Below are 13,415 nucleotides of genomic sequence, written 5' to 3' on the forward strand. Positions count from 1 at the left end.
TCATGATGGTTTTAGTTCCATACGACCATAGTTAGTTACACGGCCTGGTGACACAGCTGTGTGACTTAGGCATACATGAAATTGGTTTGTTGTATGGTTTGGAGACATGAATGTGTGATATTGCACCATATGGTCTCAGCTTGTCACATGGCCTGACCACACAGTTGTGTGACCCATGTTTAGCCTTTTTACCTTGTTTTTGTAAAAGTTTCAGATTAGTCCTGGATTGTTTCTAAGTTGGTTTAAGAGCTACGTAAGCTCAATTAATGCTCAATTTTGGTTTTCAAGCATAGTATATCCATGATATTGAATGTTTGTTGTTTAATTGCATATTTAAGATGAATTCATGTATGTTAAATGTTGTTAACTGTTGTAGCATCTTATAGCTCAAGTCTGATGATCGAACCAGGTATAGGGTGTTATAATTAGAGCCAAGACTGTCCAACAATGTTTGTTCAGTTACATGATCACTCAAAGACTTGGTCAATCAAGACACGAGACAACCTGGGCATATTTATATGTTGGCCTTTGTAACGTATCATATTGGATGTTGTTTTAATAAGCAAATGGGCTTCTTGGACATTCTTATTCCATTCGTTAAAGCTGAAATTGAAGTGGTGTGTATTTGTCAAGAGTTTAAGTGTGTTCAAGAGTTTTACTTCAACTTGGATTATGGTGAGAGTTTTTCTCAATCTCAAGGATGTGTTTTATGGCTACTTTGAAGGAAATTAATTTTACTTTATTTTAAATAATAATTGTTTATAATTCAAGAAGTTATACTCAGATTAAAATTGAGAGTTTTACTTTATCAAGACTACATGGAGAATGTGTCGACTTTAACCTATAAATAGGCTATTGTGCTGCACATTTGGAGGTAGCTTTTGAAGTGTTTTCGGTTGGTTCTTGTTTTATCTTTTACTTTGTATTTTTGTAGTCTTGTGTTAGGCTTTTATTAAATAGTTTATATTTGATGTAAGTGAGGTTTTGGGGTAACTGAATGATAATAATTAGGGTCGGTGTTGGGCTTAAACTAATAGGCGACCCATGAAATTGTTGAATATGAATCATTCATTGAGCGAGGCTCCATAGAGTAGGATTGTTTTCGAACTAAGCTAACAAATAACTGTGTGCAAAATCTCTCTTTACTTTTCTATTTTTCGTTTCTATATCACTATCTGATCAATACTGTGACTAAACACAATATGGAATAGTTAGACTAAACTTGCAACAAATTGATATGTTTCTCCATATAAATTAATCAAAAACTTATTTTGATTCCAAATGAGAAAGTCAATTAAGCTTTTCTATTTTTATTTATATATATTTAATAAAATATTTGAAGCAATTGATCTCTATATCAAACAATACAAAATCATAAAAACTTCTACCATATCAAAAGTAAAAAGTTGGTACTTTTAAAATTTCACCATCACCTCCACCACCACTAAGCTTGAATTGCCTAAATCTTTTAAACATTATTTTAATTTGCTCATCCTCTATAAAATTGCCAATTACACTATAATATTTTGTAACAAATATTTTAGGTTGTATTTATTTCACTAATAAAAATTTTAGAAAATAATTTTAAGAAAATTTAAAAAAACAAAAAATAGTTTATACAAAATTATCTAAACACAGACCATATCAATTTGTAAAAATAAATTTATTTTTAAAATCATTTTCCAAATATTATTTTTATCAAGAAATTGCAAATTGATTTAACCAAAATAAACACAAGAAAGAATCAACAAAATTAGTGGTATACGCTAATTTCAAGAAAAAATAGGGTATAGACCAAAATTTTAATTTTTTAGGAAATGGGTCATTTCTCTCTCAAGCACTTATGTTTTTTTTTATTTCACATTGTTTAAAGTTTTTTAATTTAAAATTTTTAATTAATGTTTTTAATTAATAAACATTTTGTTTTCAAGTTTTTTATTTTTAATTTATTTTTAATTAATAATTATTTTATTTATATAAATAAAATAATAAATATGTAATTATATAATAAAAATATATTTATATATATTATTATGTTAAAAATATTTTTAATTAGTAACTTATTTATTTATATAAATAAATTCATATAAATATGTAATTATATAATAAAAATATTTTTATATTTATCGTTATGTTAAATATATTTTATTTTCTTAAAACATCAACTAATTTTTGTTATATTTTTCTTTATGTATAATTTTATATGTCAAATATTTATTTTTTCCACCTACATTGTGGGTAAGGTGATTTTTAATATTGTAAAATCAAATAATTATTTAAAGTATCATTTTTATTTTTATATATCATTTTTCCACCTACATTGTGAGTATGATAAATTCTAATATTATAAAATTAATTAATTATTTCAAATATAATTATTTTTAGTAAATATAATTTTACATTTATTTTTCAATCTAGATCATGGGTGTGATAAATTTTAGTATTATATATTTTTATATGTGCATTTGAAATAATTATTTGAAATATTTCACATATAAAATAAATGATATTTGAAATAATTATTTTGTAATATTAGAATTTACCATAACTACAATATAGGTGAAAATATAATAATATTTGAAATATTTTATATATAAAAATAATAATATTTAATATAATTATTTAATTTTATAATATTAAAATTTATTATATTTACAGTGTAGGTGAAAACAATAAATATTTTACATACAAAATTATATATAAAGAAAAATAAATAAAAATAATTGATACTCTTAAAAGATAAAACATTTTAACATAATAAATTATATAAAATATATTTTTATTATATAACTACATATTTATTATTATATTTATATAAATAAAATAATTATTAATTAAAAAATAATTTTATGATGATGATATAAAAAATAATATTTTCAATTATATAATTACATACTTATTATTTATTTATATAAATAAAATTATTAAAAATAAGAAAAACTTGAAAATAATAATTAAAAAAAAAAGTCTCAAATGAAAGCGATGTTTTAGAAAGAGTTTTCTGAAACAACAGAAGAAAACCCTAATTCCATTTTGGTCAATTCGCCAACTCTTCCATTCAATTGCGTTCCACCCCTAATTTCTCGCTTGAATTTTATTCTGCTCAAAGTGATTGACAGTTGCCATCTAACTCAGCTGGGCTAAATCTTCTATTTAATTTTTTTTTTCTGAATAAGTGAATTTTCTATTTCAAGAAAACCTTTCAATTTGATAACCCAAAAAGGAAACTTGAAATATCAAACTTCCAAAATACCCATTATCACCGCCAAGCACCACCGTGGCACGGTGGGACAACCCCTTGGTCCCATCACCTCCACTACCCTCCAAATATAAGAAAGTATAAAAATCCGGTTCATACTCATAACCCATTTTAATCTCAGTCGCCAGTTGCTTATTTGTTTATTTACAGTCAGAGAGATTTTTATTGTTCAAAAACTTTTGAGATGGAAAGTTGCAAAATTTTTGCATGTAAAAGAGAATGAAATTTGATGTGAAGTAGATCTGTACGTAAGATTTGGTTTCTCTTTTCCCTTCTCTTGCTGATCTGCTGTCTCATCCCTTGTGTGTTAAGCGTTGAATTTTCACCAAGATTCTTTCCTTTCAGATCCTTTCTCTCTCTCTTTTAGAGGCTTTTGTCACAGATCAACATTAGCCACAGTTTTCATTTTTTATTTTTCACAGAGAGGACCAATTGTTGGTAAAATTGGGTCTCTCTCTCTCTCTCTCTCTCCTTGAAGGAATCGATCAATAAGATGACAGTGTCAATACAATAAAATAAAAAGTATTTGTTGTTTCATTTCTTTAATACTATAATATTATAATCATTGACAGTCACACTATTATATTTCTAGCTGTCTTCCCATTTCTATATTTGGTTCTCTACCTCTCTCTCTCTCTCTCTCTCTCTCTCTCTCTCTCTCTCAAGCTGTGTTTTTGTTCATTTCATTGTATAATGGTGTTGTTCTTGTAAAGGGTGCTTGAGAGAGAAACCGAGAAAGAGAGGTGGGAAGGTAAAGTTTGGGTTTTTATGAGGTTTGAGTGATGAAGGGGAAAGAGAGGTAGCTATATTGAAGTGGGGTTTGTCTTGCTTTTGAAGCTTCGAGCTGTGTTTGTTGTTGGGGTTGGGGTTGGGAGGTAGATGGATACCAAAGGAAGACTTGTTGCTGGTTCTCATAACAGGAATGAGTTTGTTCTCATCAATGCTGATGAGATTGCAAGAGTAAGCACCTTCAAAGCTTATCGCCTCTTTTAGTATTTTGTTTCCCGTTACGGGCTACACCAATAGTTAGTGAAGGATTTGGGACGAGTAAGAGCTGGTTAATGTGTTGTTTCGTATTCTTTAGGATTTAAAGCTTTTTTTTTTACCACCATTTTTGGGTTTCGATGAGTCTCTCTCTCCCTTTCTCTCTCTTTCCTTATAAAGTTCTGGTTGGTGGATTAGCAGAAATTTTTACCCTTGCTTCCGTGGCTGTTTTCTTCAGCTTGGTAGAATATCACATTCCAGGAAAATTTCTTCTCTTGTGGTTTTTTTTTTTGGGGGGTGGGGGTTGGCATAGTGTTTATATACACCTAGATTCAACAAAATCAAATATCATTAACCCTCCCTTGTTATCTCAATTTAGTATCTTTTCTAGTTTGTAGATCTCAGAGCTGGTAGATGCATCCCATTTAGGCAATTAGTAACTCTTGTTTTTTGTATTTTCATTTTTTGTTATTTAAGCTATTAAAAAAGCTGAATCGTTGGGTAACCTAAATTGTTCTGTTCGGTTTACTGAAAAGCATATTTAATGATCTGGTGGCGATTGACGTTGTTAGTTGTGTAACTATGACTTGCAGGTGACTTCTGTTAAAGAACTAAGTGGGCAGATTTGCCAGATCTGTGGAGATGAGATAGAGATTTCACTTGATGGAGAACCCTTTGTTGCCTGCAATGAGTGTGCATTCCCGGTATGCAGACCTTGCTATGAATATGAAAGAAGAGAGGGCAATCAAGCATGCCCTCAATGCAAAACCAGATACAAGCGCATTAAAGGTGAGCCTTTAGAAGTTATCTTTTAGTAAAAAAGAAAAATTCCCTTGAAGATGATAGATTTAGCTAAAAATGTGGCCTACTCCAGGTTGCCCTCGTGTGGAAGGGGATGAGGAAGAGGACGGTGCTGATGATTTGGAGAATGAGTTTGATATTGCTAGCCAAGATAGGAGAGATCCTCACCATATTGCTGCTGCTATGCTCTCTGCTCGACTCAATATCAATCGTGGTTCCCAACCTCATGTTTCAGGGATAAGCACCCCAGCGGAGTTTGATGCTGCTTCTGTTGCTACAGAGATCCCACTTCTGACATATGGTGAAGAGGTGAATTATTTTTTGGTTAAGTTCTGTTTCTTATGTATCGCATTGTTGGTTGACATTTCTAATTGATTATTACTAAAGGATGCTGGGATTTCCTCTGATAAGCATGCTCTTATCGTTCCTCCCTTTATGAGTTGTGGAAAACGGGTCCATCCAATGCCAGTTCCTGATCCTTCCTTGACTTGTAAGTTGTCTCATATGATTGGTAGAAATGTGCTAATTGTGCACATTGCTGTTATTCACATGTCCGTTCTAGTGTATAATGGTTTCTGTTGCTGACAACACAGTGCCACCCAGACCAATGGATCCTAAGAAAGATTTGGCGGATTATGGGTATGGAACTGTTGCATGGAAGGAAAGAATGGAGGATTGGAAGAGAAAACAGAATGAGAAACTCCAGGTGGTTAAGCATGAAGGATATAACAGAGATGAATTTGAGGATCCTGATTTGCCAGTGTAAGTGCATTTTATCACTCTGAAATTCTTAACTGCTGCGTCTGAGCTTGTTTAAGTCACAAAAGCTTGTTCCTGCAATTGTTTGTTTACTAGATTCCTCTTCCTTTTTTGGGTTCAAAGAATATGGGAATTGTCAATTGATTCAGTTAGTAATTATCAAAGACGGCATGAGTTGATAATTATTAAAGGTATTCGTGGTTAATTATATAAACATAATTGCTGTTTTTCACTTCTGCTAAACGAACCATTTTTTCATTGGTTCCTTTTCTTTTGAGAAATATCAATCTTTTATATGATTGCGTTATCTACTTTTTGTTGGCTCTAGAGTTTGTATCCTCTTTACATTTATGTTACTTTTTTCATGTGAGTGAATGAGTGCATCATTTTTCTGTGTTAGCGAAGCTATTCAAACTTGTATATAAGGTTTCTGCATGAAAAAAGCCATAATTAATATCTGTTTCATTTGCCAAACTTACTGTAGGCTAGAAGTCACTATATTCATTTATGACTGCTGTTTCACATTCACCAACTGTTTCAACTAAAAATGTAAACTTTGTGTTATTGTAGGATGGACGAAGGCAGGCAGCCACTTTCAAGGAAACTGCCCATCCCATCTAGCAAGATCAATCCATACAGATTAATTATCCTACTCCGGCTTGTGGTCCTAGTGTTGTTTTTTCACTATAGAATTCTGCATCCTGTGAACGATGCTTATGTTCTGTGGCTTCTTTCAGTGATTTGTGAAATATGGTTTGCTGTATCTTGGATATTGGATCAGTTCCCAAAATGGTGCCCAATTGAACGAGAAACATACCTTGACCGTTTATCATTGAGGTGATTTCATCCTCTTTTCTCTTCCCTTACCCACCTTTTTCTCCCTTTGGATCTTAATCCATCTTTATGGTTCCTTCTGTTCTGACATTAAATTGTATGCATATCAGAGAGAGAATACAATTAGATCTTAATTTAGACTTATATTATTAGATTTCTTTAACTTTTTTTCAGATATGAGAAAGAAGGGAAGCCATCTGATCTAGCTTCTGTAGACATATTTGTGAGTACAGTTGATCCCCTGAAAGAGCCACCGCTTATCACTGCAAATACGGTTCTTTCCATCCTTTCTGTAGATTATCCAGTTGATAAAGTAGCTTGCTATGTCTCTGATGACGGTGCTGCCATGCTCACTTTTGAGGCTCTATCTGAGACATCTGAATTCGCAAGAAAGTGGGTACCATTTTGTAAGAAGTTCAGCATTGAACCTCGAGCTCCAGAATGGTATTTTTCTCAGAAAGTTGACTATTTGAGAGATAAAGTTGATCCAGCATTCGTAAGGGAACGCCGTGCTATGAAGGTTTGTGACTTTTCTCCTAATTATAGTATAACATATTTACTGCTGGCAATTGTCTGCCATTTGACTAGCTTACCTAGTACTTACATGCTACATGAAAGAATCAATTGAAAGCCAAGAAATTGCATTACCTAAGTATAAACTTTAGCAGGCAGAGAGGTTCTCTATTTTCTTTTGACAAAAGAAATCCATTGCTTTCGTTCATGGCATTTTTGTACACAAAAAGGTGTTCTCCATTGGTTTCAAGTAATGATATCCATCTTTGGGGGTTCCTAATTTGTTGATACAGAGGGAATATGAAGAGTTCAAAGTTCGAATAAATGGCTTGGTTTCCACGGCACAAAAGGTTCCAGAGGAGGGTTGGACGATGCAGGATGGGACCCCATGGCCAGGAAACAATATCAGGGATCATCCTGGAATGATTCAGGTGAAGTGTTTTCTTTATGTTCTGTTTAAGATATGGTTCAGATGCTATCCTATCCCCAAATCGTTTCCAGTATGCATAACATTAGTAAAAATTGGTTATTCTTCGCTATAGGTTTTCCTTGGTCATGATGGTGTTCGTGATATTGAAGGGAATGAATTGCCTCGTCTAATTTACGTTTCTCGTGAAAAGAGACCAGGATTTGATCACCACAAAAAGCCGGGGCCATGAATGCTTTGGTTTGTCTCTCTTTCCAATCTCAAGCACACACACACACGACACAATCTCAATTTTGCTTGCCCTCCTATCTGTCTGTTGTTTGATTATCTAATTGTTGAACATTTTGGCTGATCAATGAAGGTGCGTGTTTCTGCTATCATCTCCAATGCTCCTTTCCTACTGAATGTTGATTGTGATCACTATATAAACAACAGCAAGGCTCTCCGTGAAGCTATGTGCTTCATGATGGACCCTATTTCAGGAAAGAAGATTTGTTATGTCCAATTTCCTCAAAGATTTGATGGCATTGATCGACATGATAGATACTCAAATCGCAATGTTGTATTTTTGATGTAAGTATAGATTTTGGAAACTTTAATGTTGCACTTTCAAACACATTTCTTCCTAGAAGGAATAGATGATATCTTTTCATTTTTGTGAAAACAGATCAACATGAAAGGACTGGATGGAATTCAAGGGCCTATTTATGTCGGAACTGGATGTGTCTTCAGGAGGCAGGCACTCTATGGGTATGATGCCCCTGTCAAGAAGAAGCCTCCAAGAAGAACATGCAATTGTTTGCCAAAATGGTGCTGCTGTTGCTGTTGCCGATCTAAAAGAAGAATAAGAAATCAAAGTTCAATGATAAGAAAAACAACAAAGAGGTTACAAAGCAGATATATGCTCTAGAGAATATTGAGGAAGGAATTGAAGGTAGGGATTATCTTCCAATTGGTTTCTGGCATGCATTTGCAAAATGTCCTATTTCTCATAGCACGTAATTCGTGTATTAAGGCGTAAATATAATTTATCCTGGACTAGTCTCCTTTTCAGTCGTTTTGTCCCTGTCTAAGTTATTGATATTTCCAGATATATTGTGACCTAGAATCAATTGCCTTTATCATTTTAGATATGTGCTCTCTTGCTTAATGTAGATTATGTTAGACCATTACCATTTAAAGTGCCAACATTCCATATTGCAGGTATTGACAATGAGAAGTCATCCCTTATGCCGCAAATCAAATTTGAGAAGAAATTTGGTCAATCACCGGTTTTCATTGCTTCAACACTTATGGAGGATGGAGGAGTTCCAAAGGGAGCAACTACTGCATCACTGTTGAAAGAAGCCATCCATGTTATCAGCTGTGGTTATGAAGATAAAACAGATTGGGGAAAGAAGTATGTAGAAATTGTTTCTAACTTTATAAGTTAATTTGTCTTTCAAAGTTTTTTTTTTCCCTTTGAATTATTGCACTTCTATGGTGATGCTCATCAATGCTGATCTTCACCCAGGTTGGGTGGATATATGGCTCCGTTACAGAGGATATATTAACAGGCTTCAAGATGCACTGCCATGGCTGGCGGTCAGTGTACTGCATTCCTAAAAGGCCTGCATTTAAGGGTTCAGCTCCTATTAACCTCTCAGATCGTCTGCACCAGGTTCTTCGTTGGGCTCTGGGATCTGTTGAAATTTTCTTGAGCAGGCATTGCCCAATATGGTATGGGTATGGCTGTGGATTGAAACCCTTGGAGCGCTTTTCTTATATAGCCTCTGTCGTATACCCATTGACATCAATTCCACTGCTCATTTATTGTACGCTGCCGGCTGTCTGTCTCCTTACTGGAAAGTTTATTGTCCCTGAGGTAATTCGGAATGGAATATCATTCTCATGTGAAAATGCTCCTATTCGGGCTGAAACTATAATATTATTAGATTATTGCTAGATATACCATGAGAATCTCAAAATCTTGATGCTGCACTTAATATGGTTTTATCTGAGTTTCAGCTAATTCTGATTTTTCCTTGTGCAGATCAGCAATTATGCCAGTTTACTTTTCATGTCTCTCTTTGTTGTCATTGCTGTGACTAGCATCCTCGAAATGCAGTGGGGAGGTGTTGGAATACATGATTGGTGGAGAAATGAGCAGTTCTGGGTGATTGGTGGTGTCTCGTCACACCTGTTTGCTCTCTTCCAGGGTCTGCTGAAGGTTTTAGCCGGTGTTAACACAAACTTCACGGTTACCTCAAAAGGAGGAGACGATGGGGAATTTTCCGAGCTATACTTATTCAAGTGGACATCTTTGTTGATTCCTCCCATGACGTTGTTGATCATCAACGTAATTGGAGTTATAGTTGGGGTTTCAGATGCCATCTCTAATGGATATGACTCATGGGGGCCTCTATTCGGTAGACTGTTCTTTGCGATTTGGGTCATCGTTCATCTTTACCCATTCCTCAAAGGGTTGATGGGGAAACAAGACAGGCTTCCCACCATCATTGTGGTTTGGTCAATACTTTTAGCTTCAATTCTCTCTCTTTTATGGGCTCGAGTCAACCCCTTTGTTTCAAAAGGAGATATTGTTTTAGAAGTCTGCGGTTTGGACTGTGACTAAATACAGGAAAAGAAAAGAAAAAAAAAAAAAAAGGGGGTCGTAGTTCATGAAGAAAGGTTGTCTGAAAATTGCATAAAATCAGGCAGCCCTTTTGGTGGAAAATGAAGACATGCTGGGATGCGACATTGTTGCCCTCAGCATGTAATAAGGTAAGCAAAAGGGAAAAACATGTTGGCATGATTGTAGATACATAGAACTGCGATCCCCATATTTGTTCTGTTGAGTTTTTCATTGATTCTTTCGATACATGTCGATTTTGTGAGTTGGAATTCATAAAAAGTCCTTGTAATTTGCAGAGGAGAGAAGATTGATGCCTATGGTATCATATTCCCTTCTCAATAAGGGACTTTGACATATATGCCATGAATTGTAAAAACTTGGATTGGAATTTGTTTCTGCATTTTATTTTAAGATTGTCTGCATTGTGTTGCTAATAAGATATGGCTACAAAAGCTGCAATATTAGTGACAAACATCACCATTGAGAAATGAAGGCTTCAGCCTTTTATTAGTTCTGGTTTTCCCAAGTAGTTTTAGAACAAAATTCAATGTTTCTGATTGAGCATTCTTATGATCCATATAAAGCTTAAAATTATGATATAATTTAAAGTTCCTCTTTTATTTACTTGGATCTTTGAGGTCTCTTTTTATCAAACATAATATATTATTATGGGGTGTGATATCCTTAGGATGGGATACAAATAAAATTATTTATTTATTTATTTCTGTTTTTTAAATTTATATTATATTTGAGCTTTTGATTCAATTGGTGTCACATAATGAAAAAGCATTATGCATTTTATAGAGTATATTATAGTACTTTTTATAGTTTTACTAAACTTCTCATGTCATGCATTTAGGGGTGTTCAGTCGGTTAACCGACTTGAAATAACATTAGTCGAATTAACCGACTTTTTAAAATTTTTAACTGTTAACTGAATCAAAATTTTTTCAAAAAAATTAACCGAATCGAATTGTTTTTTGTTAATTCGGTCGGTTAACCAAATTAACTGAAATTATATGTTTTTAATTTTTGGTTAAAATAAGTATAAAATTAACTAAATTAACTTAATTACCCAAATTAACTAAATTATTTGTATAAAATTATTTGTTTTTATTTTATTTTTATTTTTAGTTTTAGTTTTAGTTTTAGATTTTTATTTTTATTTATTAAATTATTTATAATTTTTATGATTGGATTGGGTTGGGTACTTTGGTTAATATTTATTAGATGGGGTATTTGGGTTTAAGTTGGATTGGGTTTGAGTGAATAGTAGGCTATTTATATATTATAATTTTATTTATTAATTTTTTTAGTTAAACCGAAAAAATTTAATTAATCGACCAGATTTGAACCTAATTAACCGTTAACCGAAAATTTAAAAAATTATTAACCGATTCCCGACCGAGTTAATTCGGTTAACGAATCGATTAATCGAATTTTTCAGTTTTACCAATTTTGCACACCCTACATGCATTGTATGAGATTTTACGGGTTTAGTATTTAATTATTTTTTAAATATTGTACTTTTAATTGAAATAATTAACATAAATAATATTTCTTATTTGAATCATTGAATATAATTAAAATATATTAACTTATCAAATCAAATATTATAATAAATTTTTTAAAATAAGAATTAAAGTCTTTTAACATATTCAACCTATAATATAATTTTACTTTATATAATTAAGACAAAGTAACCTTATTTAAAGTAATAATTAATTAAAAATCTAAAATTAATTAAATGATAATCAATATGGTTAGAATTCTATTCAAATATTAGCACTATTTTACATCAATAAAATTACCCTACCTTTTTAAAAAAAGTTAGTACAAGTTTTGTTTATGTAAACTTTTTAACTAATAATGGTAAATTATAATTTTCAAGTAATATATCTATTTTAAAATTAACATAAGTTTTCTAATTAATAATTTGAATTTAAATTCTAATTATTTTTAATGTTTAATTATCACAACTTTTATTAAATTATAATTATTTGTAAATGTATAATTATCACAACTTCTATTTTACTTAAATTTTTAACTAATAATTCTAAATTAATTTTTAGTCTGTTCAAAATTTTTCTAAACTTGTGCTTATATTATTATTATTATTATTACAGATAAATCAATAAAAATTCGCATATTTGAATTTAAAAACACTATAAATTTTAAACATTCAATTTTACCTCCTTCATTTGATTTTTATATGTACTTCTAATAAATATATTTATTAAAAAATTTCACCCATATGGTAATTGTGTTGTAATTTAGTATAAGTCTATGTCTAAATTTTTCCACGAAATTTTATTAGTGCAATTTTTGCGCTCCATCAGCCGTTAGAAATAACTATAATGAATACTTCAGCGGGGTTGAAACAACATAGCTTTCACCAAGAAATGAAAATAGGCAGCCACAAAATGTTAATAAATTGCATGAGGCATATGTTGCAGCTCTAAAAAAATGGAGCTCGACTTGGGGATGATGTTCCTTTCATGCTTTACCACACAAAAAAGAAAAACTAATTAAAAAAACTCAACATGCACGTTTCTAAACTTATAAAAGCCCAAGAGGCTATATGCTAAAACAATAACGCCACATGAAATTTAAAGGAATCAACACTTTACTTAAAGAAGTTTCTACTTAGCTTAAAGGTTATGCCCAAAGCGTGAGCGCTCAACCTCCCCAAAAAAATAGGAAGTTGGCGAAAAACCAGACTTGGATAGTCAATGGAACCTTAAAGCTTGATTATATATACCAAAGTTAACTTGGCATTAAGTATGTCCACACATTAATTTCAATTCCCTCTCATCATCTTCAACCTTCGATTCCTTTTATTTAGATAATAACTTATATATCGAATAGTATCTTAAAGTTTAGCTCAACTAGTATCCAAGCCCAACAAAAGAGATATCAACAATTGGCACTGTTTGTGAGAATATTAAACTAAAAGCCATATATTCTCTCTCTCGATTTAACCTAACTTTATAGTAATTGACACCCTTGTTCTTTAATTAGCCCATCTACTTACGATAGCTCCTCCCTGCGTTTTGATAGAGAGTACTAGCCCAAACATTATCCCACATGGTTACAAGTTTCAAAAAACCAACTTACCAAGAATCTCAGCTCCAACCAATCAATATGTTTTTTTAGATACTTTCAATAGTAACCGGTTTCCATACGATCATTACCAAAATATTTTGAATACAAGTTCTTAACAA

The 13,415-nt window shown here is 32.1% G+C and overlaps 1 pseudogene; it reads left to right on the top strand.

Moving 5' to 3' along the window:
• Positions 1 to 2,953: 2,953 nt before the first annotated feature.
• On the top strand, positions 2,954 to 10,628 carry LOC108486187 (cellulose synthase A catalytic subunit 5 [UDP-forming]-like; annotated as a pseudogene).
• Positions 10,629 to 13,415: the final 2,787 nt, after the last annotated feature.

The sequence above is a fragment of the Gossypium arboreum genome, chromosome 6 (assembly GCF_025698485.1).
Source record: "Gossypium arboreum isolate Shixiya-1 chromosome 6, ASM2569848v2, whole genome shotgun sequence".
NCBI classification, from domain to species: domain Eukaryota; kingdom Viridiplantae; phylum Streptophyta; class Magnoliopsida; order Malvales; family Malvaceae; genus Gossypium; species Gossypium arboreum.